Here is a 15,717-nt window from a genome sequence, read left to right as displayed (position 1 = left end):
CCCAACCTCGGCTCCCATGGAAGTATTGAGATAAAATGAACCAAAATCCGTTTTTACAAACTTATACACTGCCCCGTCGACCCTTCTTCGAGAACGCGGCAAGTCCCTCGCATTCGCGAAGCACAATCAGCTTCCGCTCCCTAATTCCTCTATACGAACGCGAGAAAGGACACACGAACGCGAAGCTTTACCAGCCTGCCCATAGCAAAAGCGGCCGCACATTCGCGAACGCGAAGGCCAAGTCCCCCACCAGGCCCAACTTCTTCATCACAAACGCAATCTTGGAATCGCGAACGCGAAGCACAGAATCCTAGCAGCCAAAAATCCTTCTTCGTGAACGCATGAATCCCTTCGCGTTCGCGAAGAACAACACCAGACACCAGCAACAGCTATTGCAAAAGAAGAAAAATGGTCTGAAACAACCCAAAAACCCATCCGAGGCCCCCGGGACCCCATTCAATCATACCAACCAGTCCCAATACCTTATCTGTCACGATCCAAAATCTCGCCTTAGGCATCGTGATCGTACCTAGTCTCTAAGACTAGGTAAGCCGATTACTTACCACGGTTAAACTAGTTAAACATGATGTTTTAAAGCATAGTTTAATATAAATACCGAAATAAAGGTGATACAAGCATACGCGACAATAATCACAACAATCCTCCCAAGACTAGGTAATGCAGAGTTACTAACTCTAGATGATTACATAGAAATATCTCAAATTAAAATACAGTACTGTTCAGATAACGAATTGACAGTACAATCAAAAGGATGAAGACTCAAAGCACTGCGACGACCAACCAGCTCTACCTTGAAACCTCGCGATCAAGAAGCTAGCTCTGCCTGAGTCCGTTATATCCAATAACTGGATTTGCACAAAAATGTACAGAAGTGTAGTATGTGTACACCACGGCCGGTATCCGTTAAGTATCAAGATTAAGATCGGTGGAGTAGTGACGAGGTACAAGTCAAGAAATCTACTAGTCATAATAACCTGTGCAGTATATACATATAAAGCTAATAGTGGAAGCAAGATTCAGTAAATGGCAACAAGGAATAAACATGTGATATCAACAGTAAAGTAATATTAACGCTGTTAAGGTACCAGTGAAACCAAATAAGGTAAACAAATGACAACCAACTAATCAATCTGTTCTAACACAAGTTTCACAACAAAATCACTCCGAGATACCATATCTCAAAATCACAAGTCACGAGTCCCAAATAACAAATCATATACTCATAGAACCTCGTACCCACATTATTAATCACAACCTCACGAACAACACACGTGCCAATATCTCAATTCGCCCAGCATAGTCATGGGCTCACTATCACAATCCGCCCGGCATGGTCACATACTCAATATCACAATCCGCCCGGTATGGTCACAGGCTCAATATCACAATCCGCCCGGCATGGTCACATGCTCAATATGACAATGGAGTCAGATAATACATGTGCATGATCAATGAATGTCAAGTTTCATGCTCCTGAACTGGTGTAACGACATGCTATGGTGTACGTTTGTGCGAGTGTACTATTGTAGTCCAAGTCAACAAGTAATATCAAAGACATCGAGTGGCTCATTGGAAATAAACACAAAAAGTCATGTAAGGTGCATGACATACACAAGGAAAATCACACCATCACACGAATGTCATCAACATTATACCCCCAGGCCGTCATATATCATCCCTGACATAGCCACCCTTATCTCTCTATATTGACGATATCCACCAAGATAATAAACACAATAGCCACCCATATCACTCCGCCCAGACAATAACACAATAGACACCCGTATCACTCCACCCATACAAATAACACAATAGCCACCCGTATCACGCTGCCCAGACAAATAACACAATAGCCACCTGTATCTCTCTGCCCAGACAAACAATACAATAGCCACTCGTATCGCTCTGCCCAGACAAATAATACAATATCCACCTGTATCGCTCCGCACAATCAACAACAGTGAGATGCCACCCTTATACGCCGCATAGCCACAATCAATCCACACAACAAATCCACATGTACTAACATCACAACAACATGACATATCAATTCGTTCCATAAATGCCCATAGGCCACAACTTTCCAATAACAACAATACCAATATCACCACATCATATAGCTCACAGCTCAACCACGATTTGTACAAGAATTTCAATAGCAACAAAATGAAAGGGGAAAACAACTCAACAATTAAAGACACTCCATTAAACAACAACTTTAATTAAATCTGATTAATGGCTCTGAATAACTTTAACTTCAATTAATTGCTTAAGAGTAAACTCAATTATGAAGGCATTTCCATTTCTTTAAATTCTAGTGAATAACATAAGCCAACAAAGAAAGATATGGCATGAAATAGCAACTACGTCTAAATGTATGGGAATAACTCGACAACAAAGGGATGTCATGTAATAGCAACTTTAAATAAGAATGATTAAACAATAAATATGAATCATGACAATAAGAGAGGTGTCAACTTCAAATAAGCATATACGAGTAAACTTGACAAATAAAAGATAGAACATGTGCTAACAACTTCAAATAAAACATATAAGGGTAACTCAACATGGAGGATATACATGATATGACAACTTTCAATTAATGCATGGAAGAAGCTTAGGAGTCTAACCGATCAAATCATAAATTAAAGCTATAGAAATAATTCTGGATAATAAAGCTTCGATCTTTAATGAAAACAAAAAAAGATAACCCAAAATGTCAACCTTTGGCCCGCACCTCGAAACCCGACAAAACTCACAAAATCTGAACACCCATTCCGATATGAGTCCAACCATACAAAAATCATCCAATTACGACCTCAAATCGGCCTTCAAATCATCATTTTTATGTTTTAGAAAGTTTTTACAAAAATTCTCAATATCTCCAATTCAAATCATTAATTTAATGATAAAAACAAAGATGGAATCATGAAATATAACCAAATCCTCCAAGTCAAGAATACTTACCAGATCGGCCTTCGCGAATGCATGATCATCATCGTGAATGCGATGTACAAAATGCCTGCCGCCACGTTACACTACGCGAATGCAATCACTTATTCGTGATCGTGATGAAGAAAACCAGATATCATAATCAACAGTTCACAACATGAGAAAATGGCCCGTAGCCCATCTGAAATACACCCGAGGTCCTCGGGACCCCGTGCAATCATACCAACCAAGCCCATAACATAACGCGGATCTGTTCGAAGCCTCAAATCATATCAAACAACATCAAAACTATGAATCACACCTCAATTCAAGCCTAACGAACTAATGAACTTTTAACTTCTACATCTCGCGCCGAATCATATCAAATCAACCCGGAATGATCTCAAATTTTGCATGCAAGTCCCAAATGACACAATAGAGCTATACCAACTCCCGAAATTACAATCTGAACCCGATATCAACATAGTCAACTCCAGGTCAAACCTCTCAACCTTTCAAACCTTCAACTTTTCAACTTTCGCCAAAAAGCATCAAATCAACCTACGGACCTCCAAATTCAAATACGGACATATGCCTAAGTCCAAAATCACCATACAAAGCTATTGGAATCATAAAAACACCATTCTGAAGTCATCTACACAAAAATCAAACTCCGGTCAACTCTTACCTCTTAAGCTTCTAAAACAAGAGTCATTCTTCCAAATTAATAGTGAATCGCCCAAAAATAGAAATCGACCATACACGCAAGTCATAATACAATATGAAGCTTCTTAAGACCTTAAATCACCAAACGGAACGCAAAGGCTCGAAACGCCATAATTAACATCAAAACCACGAATGGACAATCAAGATCCTTCTTTTAACTTTCTAACATTCAAACTTCGCCGAACGCGTCCGAATCATACTTAAACATTTCCGGCATTATGGCAAATTTTATATACAAGTTACAAATCACAATACGAACTTATTCCAAGGTTCGAAATTCCAAAGGACTTTGATAACTCCAAAGTCCACTTCAAATTAAACTTTGAAAATTCTAAAACCTTCAAATTGCCAATTTTTTACAATAAGCATCAAAACGCTCTCGGACCATACGCCCAAATCCAAATACATCATATGAACCTATTGAAACCTTCAAATCTCAATTCTAAGGTCGTTTACTCAGAAGTCAAACCTTGGTCAACTCTTTCAACTTAAAGCATTCGAATTGAGAATTTTCATTGAAAATTAACTCTAAACTTCCCGAAATTCAAATCCGGCTACATGTACAAGTCATAATACTTGAAGTGAAGCTACTCAAGGCCTCAAATCACCAAACGATGCATTAGAGCTCAAAACGACCAGTCGGGTCATTACATTCTCCCACACTTAAACATACGTTTGTCCCCGAACGTGCCAAGAACCATTCCGGAGTTGCCCAAAATCACTATTTAGTACCTCATGTACCTACCTATGCCACCACAACCCAGATGAGCACACTAGCTCAAACCAGACTGAAGATCCTTCCTGCTACCTTAGCCTATAAGCCTTGGAACCAAATTTTAACATCCGGAATTCTCTACCATGCCTATTTCTAACATACGAACTCTATATTAATCTCAACTCGCTATACCAAACATGATCCTGCATGCTGAAATCGAACAATGCACCGCACAACTCATATGTTCATAATAACATTCTCCAACTACAATAGCTGTAAATTCACGAACCTGATACCCGTAGTATACCTCATACACATATAAGCTCGGTCTCAACACTCACAATACTGCCATGATAAAAGAGATGTGCATGAGCTCTTAACCACCCATCAAATAAATAATCATGGAGTCTCTCCGCTTGACAAGAACCATTGCCTCATTTTGAACCGATTAGTGACATTTTCTTTCTAATATACATTATATAATTTTAATTACACTGATTTCAGGTCCAACAACCTCGTTTCACCCAGTACAGGCTGCTAAGGCAGCAAGTCACCTCAAACACCGTCTAAAACTTCATACGAAGCCATCAATGCGCCAACAAGCTACAACTAAAAAATGACCAATAAGGAAGAACGAACTCTGGCAAAGAACTACCCATCCCGTATAACATACAAATCAACCAGACAAACGCTACGAACTAACACAAGGGTGAGAAACAAAAAACACAAAATAAGTACAAGGAACCATACTCAACATCTCACTATTGCAGCATAAAACACAATCTACACATATACCCCTGGAGGCGTGCCATCCGATCCACACATAATAATCAATAAGGAAATACCCATCTAGCCAAAATGCTCATACCCACGAAATGCCCGCATATCGACCGCAAGCACTCCAAGTGCATGAACATAAACCTGGGAAGGCGGATAGCGTAATGCGCTACAAAGGCCAAGAATGACTAAGGTGCATCAAAAAACTAACATCTCGAGAGCCATCTCACTCATATAATACCACAACTAGAAAGGGTCACAACACACGTGTGAATAATCAAGCCGTCTCACAACCCACATGGCATAGAAGAGTAGCACCTAAAATAGACTAAGGCAACAGGAATAACATCCACTATGCCCGAAGGCTCATCCATAAGCAATGCTATGCTGAATAAGAATATCTGATCTGGTATAGAATATACATTCACATTAAGCCTACCAACGGACCTCAAGCCGATTTTGATCATCCCATAATGGGCCAATAACCTTCCAAAGATCCATAATGACCCTATTCATGACACATACGATCACCCGTCAAATCCGAAACAAACTTCCACAGTCCGCAACGAAAGGAATGGAGCGCTTCTCAGACATAAACTCTCCAATCAGACAGAACCAAAATTTTCATACCTGATTTCAATCTCTACCATTTAAATGGCTGACATGTCACACTTACACAGTCGTCCCGTGGGAGATACTCCCAAATCTTCTGCACTAGGTAGCAAAATCTGCACATCCGTGGCTACCAACCATACTATTACTGCAATGCAAATCAAGAATCCGTAAATTAATACACAATGCCTCTTCAACAGAATACCATTCTCAGGCGATACAGAATAGTGCCAGCATACTCTAAACATCTGAAATCTTTCCCCCACTCCCCCGAGCTAGTGACATTCTCATCAAAACCGAACTGCAACCTTGATCCTCAACATCTAATTTCCATATAGCTCACTGCCCTATTATGATGCTACGTGAGAGTACAAGAATTTCATCATAACTCCTGAACCACCAGAAGAATAAATACCTCATCGGCCAGAAACCTTTCACTTATCTCACTTTACAAGAAGAATCACAATACACAACTGATAGTCTGAAAGTGTTGATTCTTGTTCCCAAAACTAATAAAATTGTACAAATTGCAGGCATGTTGGAGAATTGAACCTTAACAAAGAATTCTAACTAAAAAATGAGTGTTCCAACTCAAAAAGGCAAGAAGGAGTGCAGCAGGCCAAAGTGCGGTCCGCAGAAGGAATTATGCGATCGCAGAAGAAAGTGTGGTTGGCAGAAATACATCTGCGGCCGCAGAACTGACACCTGAAGCTTCGAGGATTTTTGGAGAAGTACAGTCCTCATACTAAATGTGCATCCGCAAAATATGGTCGCACTGACAAGAATTCAAAAAGTTCAAAGAATGTACATAATGACCAAGTGTGAAGCCTCGCCAAAAGTGCAGTCGCATAAGGAAAAGTGCCACCGTAGAAGCTGAAGTGCAGGTGCAGATGGAATTATACGGCTACAGAATCTCTCCACTTGCAGAAGCCAAGAAAAATGTAGAACGCACATAGAATTGTGCGGCCGTAGAACCTCCCAAAGGGAATTTTTGTCAGCGAATTTCAGACCACTATAAATAGACAGAAAACACTTTTTAGGGAAAGTTTTGAAATATTTTGAGCAGTAGCCGTTTTATTTTTCTATTTTAGGAAAGTAGTGACTATTTTGGGTGAAGAAACATTAGTTTTATTAATTTAATCTTAGTTTATGGCTTTAATTAGTTCTTCTTCTTTGTTTTCTTCAATTTCTAGCATGAATAGCTAGATTTTCTCTAGGGTTGTGACCCAATCCTAGTGTGTAAATCTTTTGGGTGCTTAATTTAGTGCTTGTTTATGATTGGGTATTTATTATTTAGTATTGTTCATGCATTATATCTAGAATTAATGGTTGCAAATATTGTTTCATGCCTATTTGACTTGGTTCTTACTAGAGAAAGAGGGACTTAGTCTAGAAAATCTTGGCTACCAAGAAATTGGGCTAGTTAATATTTTAGCTAGTCTAATTAAAGAGTTTTAACTAGAGATAGGGAAAACCCGACTTGAGCTCATATCAACTATTTGAATTGATACCCAATTGCGCTTGAGAAAGCCAATTTGGGAAAAATCACTGTATGATCGAGAGGTATTGAGTTGTTAATCGATAGTTGAGAACTATAATGCACCTCGGTCACTTAAACAAGCATTAACGTAATTTACCCATTAGGTTTCCATTTGATAAAAACAACAAAAACAATTACTTTCTTTCTAGTTTCCTCTAATTAGTTTACAATTGTTAGTGTTGATTTTAGACTTAGAAAATAACAACTCTATGTTGGAAATGCTATTGAGTTATTTCACGCACTCTCATCAAGTGTACACCTTAACACCCCTTATAAAATTCTTGTGAAAATCGACCCCGACTCTTGTTGGGTACTATTCTTCCAACGACGGTTTCCACTCACTATTGAGTGCGGAGACGTGGATCAATTTTTGACGTCATTGCTGGTGAAAGAGCTCCTTGCTATTGTGTTTGTAATTGAGAAGTTTCGCCCGTACTTGATGATTTCCAAAGTTATTATCTACATGGATCATGCGGCGCTTCGATATCTTATGAGCAAAAAGGAATCTAAAGCTCGGTTGATGAGATGGGTACTCTTGTTGAAAGAATTTGATATTGATATTCAAGACAAGAAAGGTAGTGAAAAACAAGTGGCGGACCACTTGTCTCATTTGGAGGAGGAGGGGAGGCCACACGATGGCCTTGAAATCAATGACGTTTTCCTCGATAAGCAACGTTTGGCAATTTCAATGAAAGAGGTGCCATGATTTATGGATTTGGTAAATTTTCTTTTGAGTTGTAGCTTTCCGGACGAGTTCTCTTCAAATCAAAGGAAGAAGCTCAAAAGAGATTGTCAAAATTATTATTGGGATGAACCATATCCTTTCCGGATTTGTATGGATGGAGTGATTAGAAGGTGTGTACCGGAAGAAGAGCATGGTAATATTCTTGGCACTTGTCATTCTTCCCCATATGGTGGTCATCATGCTGGAGCAAGAACGGTGGCCAAAGTTCTTAGTTGTGGTTTCTATTGGCCTACTCTTTACAAGGATGTAAGTGACTTAGTGAAAAGATGTGATGAATGTCAACGGGCCGGTGGAATTCAAAGAAAAATGAGATGCCTCTCACAACCATCTTGAAGATTGATATTTTTTATGTTTGGGGTATTGACTTTATGAGCCCTTTTGTGAGTTCTTGTGAAAATCCGTACATCTTGGTCGCAGTGGATTATGTGTTCAAATGGGTTGAGGCCGTCACCTTACGCAATAATGAGGCGAGAAGTGTAGTGGCTTTCTTGAAGAAGAATACTTTTACAAGATTTGGTACTCCACGCGCAATCATAAGCGATGGGTGTTGATGGCCAATTTTGACCCTCCCTTTTAAAATTTATTTATTTATATTTAATAATTTACAATTAATGTTTTGAAAATATTTTCGACCAATAATACTTATTTGTACAAAATTAATTTAGTATTAGTAATTTTGACACTGATAATTCAATGTTATAATTACAAATATACTACGCTTACTATTTTAAGATCATTAAAATAGTTTCCATATACGTCACATAAGCTTTATAACTAATTTAGCAAATTACTCCATAATTTTTAATTAATTAGATTATCTTGTTAATGATTCGGAATTAGTGTTACAATTTAGAAAATAAAGTATTTTATAAATAATTAATTACAATAATTGGTAGCATATTTTATAATTATAATTTTTCTATATTTAAATAAAAATAATTAAGTTTATTTAAATTAATTTGAAAAGGGTTAAAAGCCAAAGGGCTATGATTGCAATTCTTTAATTAAACATGAATTGGCTATATTTTAAACTAATTTTGGCCTAATATACAAGCCCATGTCTGAAAATACCCAACCCAAGCAATCCCTTCAATCCCAGTTGACAATCCTTGCCATTACTTTTCAACCAATCACGACCTACCACATCATCCGTCTTTCACACTCACAAAACAAACACAAATCATCTGGGTCACCCGTTTCTGTGATCAATGGCCTGCGAGTTTTAACTCTATTTCCTCTTTAAATTTTAAACATCTAGAGATTTAATCCTAACCGTTGGATCACAAGGATCCAACAGCCACCAAAATTTCCCACAAAAATAATCTAGTCCCAAAATATCAGGACCGTTGATCTAAGAGATCAACGGCCCATATGTAATCCCCTAACCTTAACCTAGAGACGGTCATCCCTATCTCCCAAAACCCCAATCATTTCCCCACAAGCCCTCCCGTCTCCCTTTCCCCTTCCCCTCTTTTTTCTCTCAACCTCACAGCTCAAATCAATCAAACACCTTGCACAAATTCATGCCAGGTCATGAATTCATCCAGAGATTCATCAGTCCTGTCTCCCATATCTTTAATTCTCGCTGAATCTTTTCTCTTTCACCGATTAAATTCAAAAGCCCCAATTTGAAACCCTATAACTAAAAGACGAAACCTTAACTCGTATGATTTTCCTTCGTCCTTACAAATCTTTGGAAACCTTATCTCTTCAGTGTTATCACCATTATTCTTGGCCTTTAAACGGCCAATCTTCACTCAGGTAAACTTCTTCATCATTTTTTCCCCTGTCTCTTTAGATTTTCCCGATTTTGCTTGCGTTGCCACTCCTCCGTCACTCTCCACTACCATGGTTTGAATCTGAAACCCTAAGGCTCAACGACCACTATAAATAATAGTCTTAAATGCTCTTACCAAGAACACACCAACTACACCTAATATCTGAGAAATTAATACAGTATAGTGTTTAGGAATTTTTTATTGCAATTCATGTTTTTTACTCAATCTCTGCTTCTCCTTTTCTTTCTGGTTATGAGTTTTTTACTGATTGAGAGCTTGAGCTTTTGGTTTCCTAAATGGCTAATTTGAACACTCGTTTGGTTTGCTGCCCCAAGGGAGGTCAGTAAAAACTCGACCTTGTTCTTCTTTTATTAGTTTAAATTGTTGAACATGAATTGTTCTACTACCTCTTGCTAAATGATGTTATTAACAATGTGTTCATGTTTTGACTGTTTTTATGTGTTTATTAAGGATTTTTATATAGATTCTGCGATCGTGAACATCTTTAAGTTATTGAAATAAAAATTATGTATTGATCTTAATAAGCATCCGAAGATTCATATCTACTGTTAACCTTGAAAAAAACTAAAAAAACTTCTTAAATGTTCCTAATATCTAGTTTAGACCTCTTTGAAAGTTCTATTAGTACTACCATGATTGATATGCTAATTTGCCTTGAATGTTATCTTGCATTTTATAATGGTTCACTCAATAACCTAAACTTAAACAAAGTGTGTACTTGTCTTATGGTGAAAACAAGATTGTCATCTTAGTTTAGATACACTAGCCCATGACCTTTAAGCCAGTTTGATCTTTTTTTGACAAGTCTCTGTGATTCGGTTGATTTTAGAAGCTTATTAATCACCTGATTGAACTCATGACTGCTCATATAAGCATGCCCTAAGCTAGTTGGATCTTTTTATCACTTTTATGTATATTCTAAGATTGTTATACACTTAACCTAAGCTACGAGATGTGGAGAACATCTATTTAAATTGTGATGTCACACTTACTGAGTTAAAATACTGCTGCTAAGTTCCATTACATCCGAAACCCCATACTAGACTTGCTTAATAGATTCCCCTAATATAATGATACCTCTACCCTTTGAAAACTCATATAATGACATTGTTAACTTGATTCTATGATGATAACTTTTATTTTTGAAATAATATGACTCTTGTTAAGTGTCCCATGTGTGTGTCCTTGTGATCCTGCACTCATCTTATTCTTTAATGCCTCGGCTTACCCTTCATGATCATATACATGCCTACACTATCTTTGAAACTTTACCAAACTCTCCTAAATGAATTAGACTTACCAAACTCTCCACTGTTTGGGTATAACAATATGATTTGTTCTCAATGAGATTAGTGTGAAGTTAAAACTCTTAGAAAGAATTGATCATGCCATTGTTTTTAAAGTAAAGCAGGATTGATAGCCTAAGATTGTGTTAATTCTCTTAGATTTTCTAATTGAATTTGTGAATCTGTGACTTTGTTAATGTCTTTTAGAAGTTCTAATTACAACCTGTTAATTTACAATCCCGTTAACACTCCTAGAAGTTCTAATTTAGGTTGTGACTCTGCGACCTTGTTAATACTCTTAGAAGTTTCTGATTATAGTTTGTATCGTTGATAGTACCAATAGAAATTCTAACTATGGTTACTGGTTTGAATCACTGTTAATACTCTTTGGAGGTTCTAATTGAGGTCATTAACCCATGCCTGCTAATTGAAGTTATTGATCTGTATGTCTAATTGAAGTTGTTAACCTATACCTATATTAGCCATCTTTAGAATGTATCAGTTGTAGTGATTAACCTATAACGCAGTTAATATCCTTATGAAGCTTTAACTATAGTTGTCAATCTGCCCTCTCTTAATGCTCCTTAGAAGTTTAGTTGAAACTATTTTTATATCTTTGATAATACTCTTTAGGAATTTCAATTGGAACTGTTAACCAGTGTGAGAGCTAGAAGACAAGACCTAAGTTAAAACCAATCTTTGATTAGTCTAATTGAAGCCTCTTAATGGAAATGTACCTGTGCTCATAAACTATTGTAGACATGGACTATATACTCCTTCTATCCTTAAGATATATGATCTCAGGTGTTTGGTTCCCTAACAGTAATCTGATAATGCCTCTACCTCTATGTATGCTTGAAGATGATTTTTTTTAGCCTACTTAACATGTCATTCATAGTGAATCATACACTTAGCTTTTGAAATATGGTTACAATAATGTGAATAGGCTGTCTTGTAGTCCTATAGTATTCTGCATTAACTATCATGGGAAATGTACATGTACTTCTGTGGGATGGTACCACTATGATGTTGGGATTTACATTGAAAGTGCCTTATTGGCACTCAAACCTGTAGGGAAGAATGAGTCTGAGTAGTTAGGGGTATTTGGGAGTAGAGCTTAGTTCTTGAATGAGCTACTCTCCCTAACACACGCACTGCCTTGGGCCTTGAGACCCTTGAGAACTTTGAAGTGTCAGGGATTCAAAGAGAACTTTGGCCATGAATGGAACCCTAACCTTAGCCTCTAATTGACATTTATTACTCCTTTTAGCTTTAGTGTTTAATGATAACGAAAGGTTTTCAATGTGAATCACTTTGCCATATGTGACCCCACATTAGTATAACGTTCATAATTTAGGTTACTATTAATTGTTATAGTTTGTTTAGGCCCTTACCAATGTATTTCGTATATGATTATATGCATAGAGTACCATATCTAATGACCTTCACTTTTTATTTTTGAACATATATTACAATTGGTCCTAATAATTTCTCAAAGAACTCAGGCCCAAGTCCTGTACCTGTGCATTTGGAAGTCTGAAGCCCGCTGTTGTCCGTTCCTACTATTTGCTGGGCCTACCTCTTTTCAGGCCCAAACTAGAGTACTTCCTTACTCTTTACTGCTTTATTATATTATGATATTCTTATTTCTCACATGTGTATGACACCATACTTATCATATCTGATTAAATGCTTTACTCTATCTCTTAAATCATGTAAGCAACTTAGGCAAGCCCTAAATGACATAGGATTAAAAGAAATATTAGGCTTAATAGTAATTAGTTTTAATTCGTTAATCGCATACTGCTTATGGTATTAATCTCTTATGTTTTACTAACATTTCATGAAGACATTGATGCCAAAATAACTCAGCAAAGGACGACAAACTCTCTTTTCAAAAACCAGAAATGGAATCCAAAACCACCCTTCTAAAAAGATTGAGTCATTCTAAACAAAGTGTTGCCGCCCAGCAAAAGGTTTTTAAACGATTTATTCAAATCCTAAGAATTGCGATTTGAAAGCCGAGGTACACTTACACTCATTTTCTTACAACACCCTTATTTTATTAGAGTTACATAAATAGCTACATTCTTTAAATACAAAGCATTTTATAACTTAGCCCCTTCTCACATATTTTATAAAGACAAATATCATTTACATACTTTAAACTCTTTCAATTATATATTTACAAACATTATCTTTAAGACTCTTTTATAAACCTATATCCTTTTTAAACTACACATCCTCGTTGGAAAATATTAGGTTCTAAATTAGATATATATAGTATGTCGTGCCCCCTAACACTAGTTAAGCAGAGTATAAAGAACTAATCCTTTACGCTAAGTCTAAGTCCTATGGAGCTATCTCAAATAGATTTTAAGAGGTGTATAATACCTTCCCCTTAGAAGAACAAGAACCCTTACCCAAAGTCTCACCGGTTAGCAGACTAATAAATAAATGACCTTGAAAATTAAATAGGTACCCTAGTATACCTTTAAATATTAGGTGGCGACTCTCTTTTATCATCAACAAGGAAACCACAAGTTGAATCTTTTTTTGACTCGTGCAAAATAGGGTGCAATAACATAAAGACTCTGCTGGGGATTTCACACTTAGGTTCTGACCTTAGCAGACTTAGACTAGACCTAGAACTTAGGATTGCTTGTGCACTGCTTTAACTGTGTTTAATTTGCAGTTACATGCTTACATGCCTTGCTTGCTCATTATTATGCATGTCTGCTTATCTTAAATTGTTATTGCTACATCACTATCTGTTACTGCTTTATATATATTGTCATTACACTTCTCCCTATCGATTCTTGGCCGTACACTATCACACATAATGGCACGCAAGAGTTGTCTTTTACACCCCTCCGAACCTTCTTTCAAATTCTTTAGTTTCAGAGAATGGCTTTGTTAGGTCAACTGACATAACTTCTCGCAGTCTTCAGTCCAATTCAAAAGTAGGAAACACTCTACTCTAGAAAACATAGGTCATACTGCATAAACCTTAGATGAGTCGATCCTTGGCATCGACACGTAATTAGGAAATCCATCCTAATGTCAACGGGTCATGCACCTAATGACATAACTTCTATGGAAAGACAAACAATCATGATGAAACACTTAAGATCAGAAGGAAACACTTATTAAACCTCTTTTCTCTACCCACTTTAGAAATGGAAATCAACCAAAACATCCCTAAGATCAATATAGTGATAGGAGCACCACACAAGCTAAAACAATGGTAGTAGAATATCCGCCGAGAACATGGAGATGAAATCAGTACACATCTAGGAGCATTGACTGCCTTTCTAAGCATCTGAGCTGACAAGGTGCTTAGTCGCTTGCTAATAGAGTTTTGGGACCCGGCCATGGTGGTGTTCAAGTTTGCTGATTATGAGTTAGTGTCGACGTTGGATGAAGTCACCATTTTCACGGAGCTACCATTTACAGGGAGGAAACCGATACTACCAGTCACCATGCCGGACTATAGGTTTCTTGATGCTTTGGGTCTGGCAAACAATCGGGGTTTGAGAAACATTGAAGATGGATGGGTAAGCCTGGACCAATTGTTCGACAGGTTCAAACATCGTGAAAGCTATGAATGGTACTTAGGAGACTTTTAATGTGATCAGGCAATGTGGGAAAGTCTCTAACCCATAACCTTCTCTTTGGCGCTTTTGGGACTGTTGGTCTTCCCGCAAAGAAGAGGACAGATCAATATCAACTTGCTACCTGTAATTCTAGAAACATTACGAGGCAACCTCCAATACACTCTGGTACCTATGATGTTAGCAAAGATCCACAGGGCTTTGTTCGCATGTTCTCTGGGATATGATTTCTTTAAGGGTTGTAACTTGTTGCTTCAAATCTGGGGCACAAAGCATTTCTTTCATCGAGAGGCCACAATTGACTATTTTGTGGGTATCAGCAACATGATTCGAAGTCACAGTGAGATGATGAGACATTGGATCTCCCCACACGGACAAGAAGAGTGGAGAGAGATGTTGACCAACTTAAGCGGAGAATGGATCAATTGGAAGCTGCCATGGCTAGGCGGAAGAGCAATCCTAAGGACTCCTCAGAAATATTTCATCCAGCTGATAGGACTTGAGGGCATTCAGCCATACTCACCCCTACAAGTTCTCAAGAAGTTCGGGTTGATTTAGGATGTACCTCTCTGGATGAGAACGACAATGTATGAGGATGAATACAATGGCAGATCCCGATACCAAAGATAAGAAGGCTTTAATAGGAGTGGAATGATCTAGTCACAATGCCAATGAGCCAAAACTCGTGGTGTACTCCAGAATATTATGTCTGGATCAATGAAGAAGACGAGCTAGCCCGACCAAACAGGGAAAGAGTATCCTAGAGGAGGAAGCAATGGCAGCTTTGCAAATATATCATCAGATCTTTCCACACTGTCTTGTGACTACCTCCATGCACTGCCAAGTGGTCCCGGGATCAATTGATCACATGCTGCCACACGCCGAGGATGATGACCGAGTAGTGGAGTGTATCCAGATTGAATCTGAGACAGAACTAGAGGAAGACCCAAA

This window comes from Nicotiana tabacum, chromosome 12, assembly GCF_000715075.1.
Source record: "Nicotiana tabacum cultivar K326 chromosome 12, ASM71507v2, whole genome shotgun sequence".
NCBI classification, from domain to species: Eukaryota; Viridiplantae; Streptophyta; class Magnoliopsida; order Solanales; family Solanaceae; genus Nicotiana; species Nicotiana tabacum.
This window is presented reverse-complemented; position numbering follows the sequence as displayed.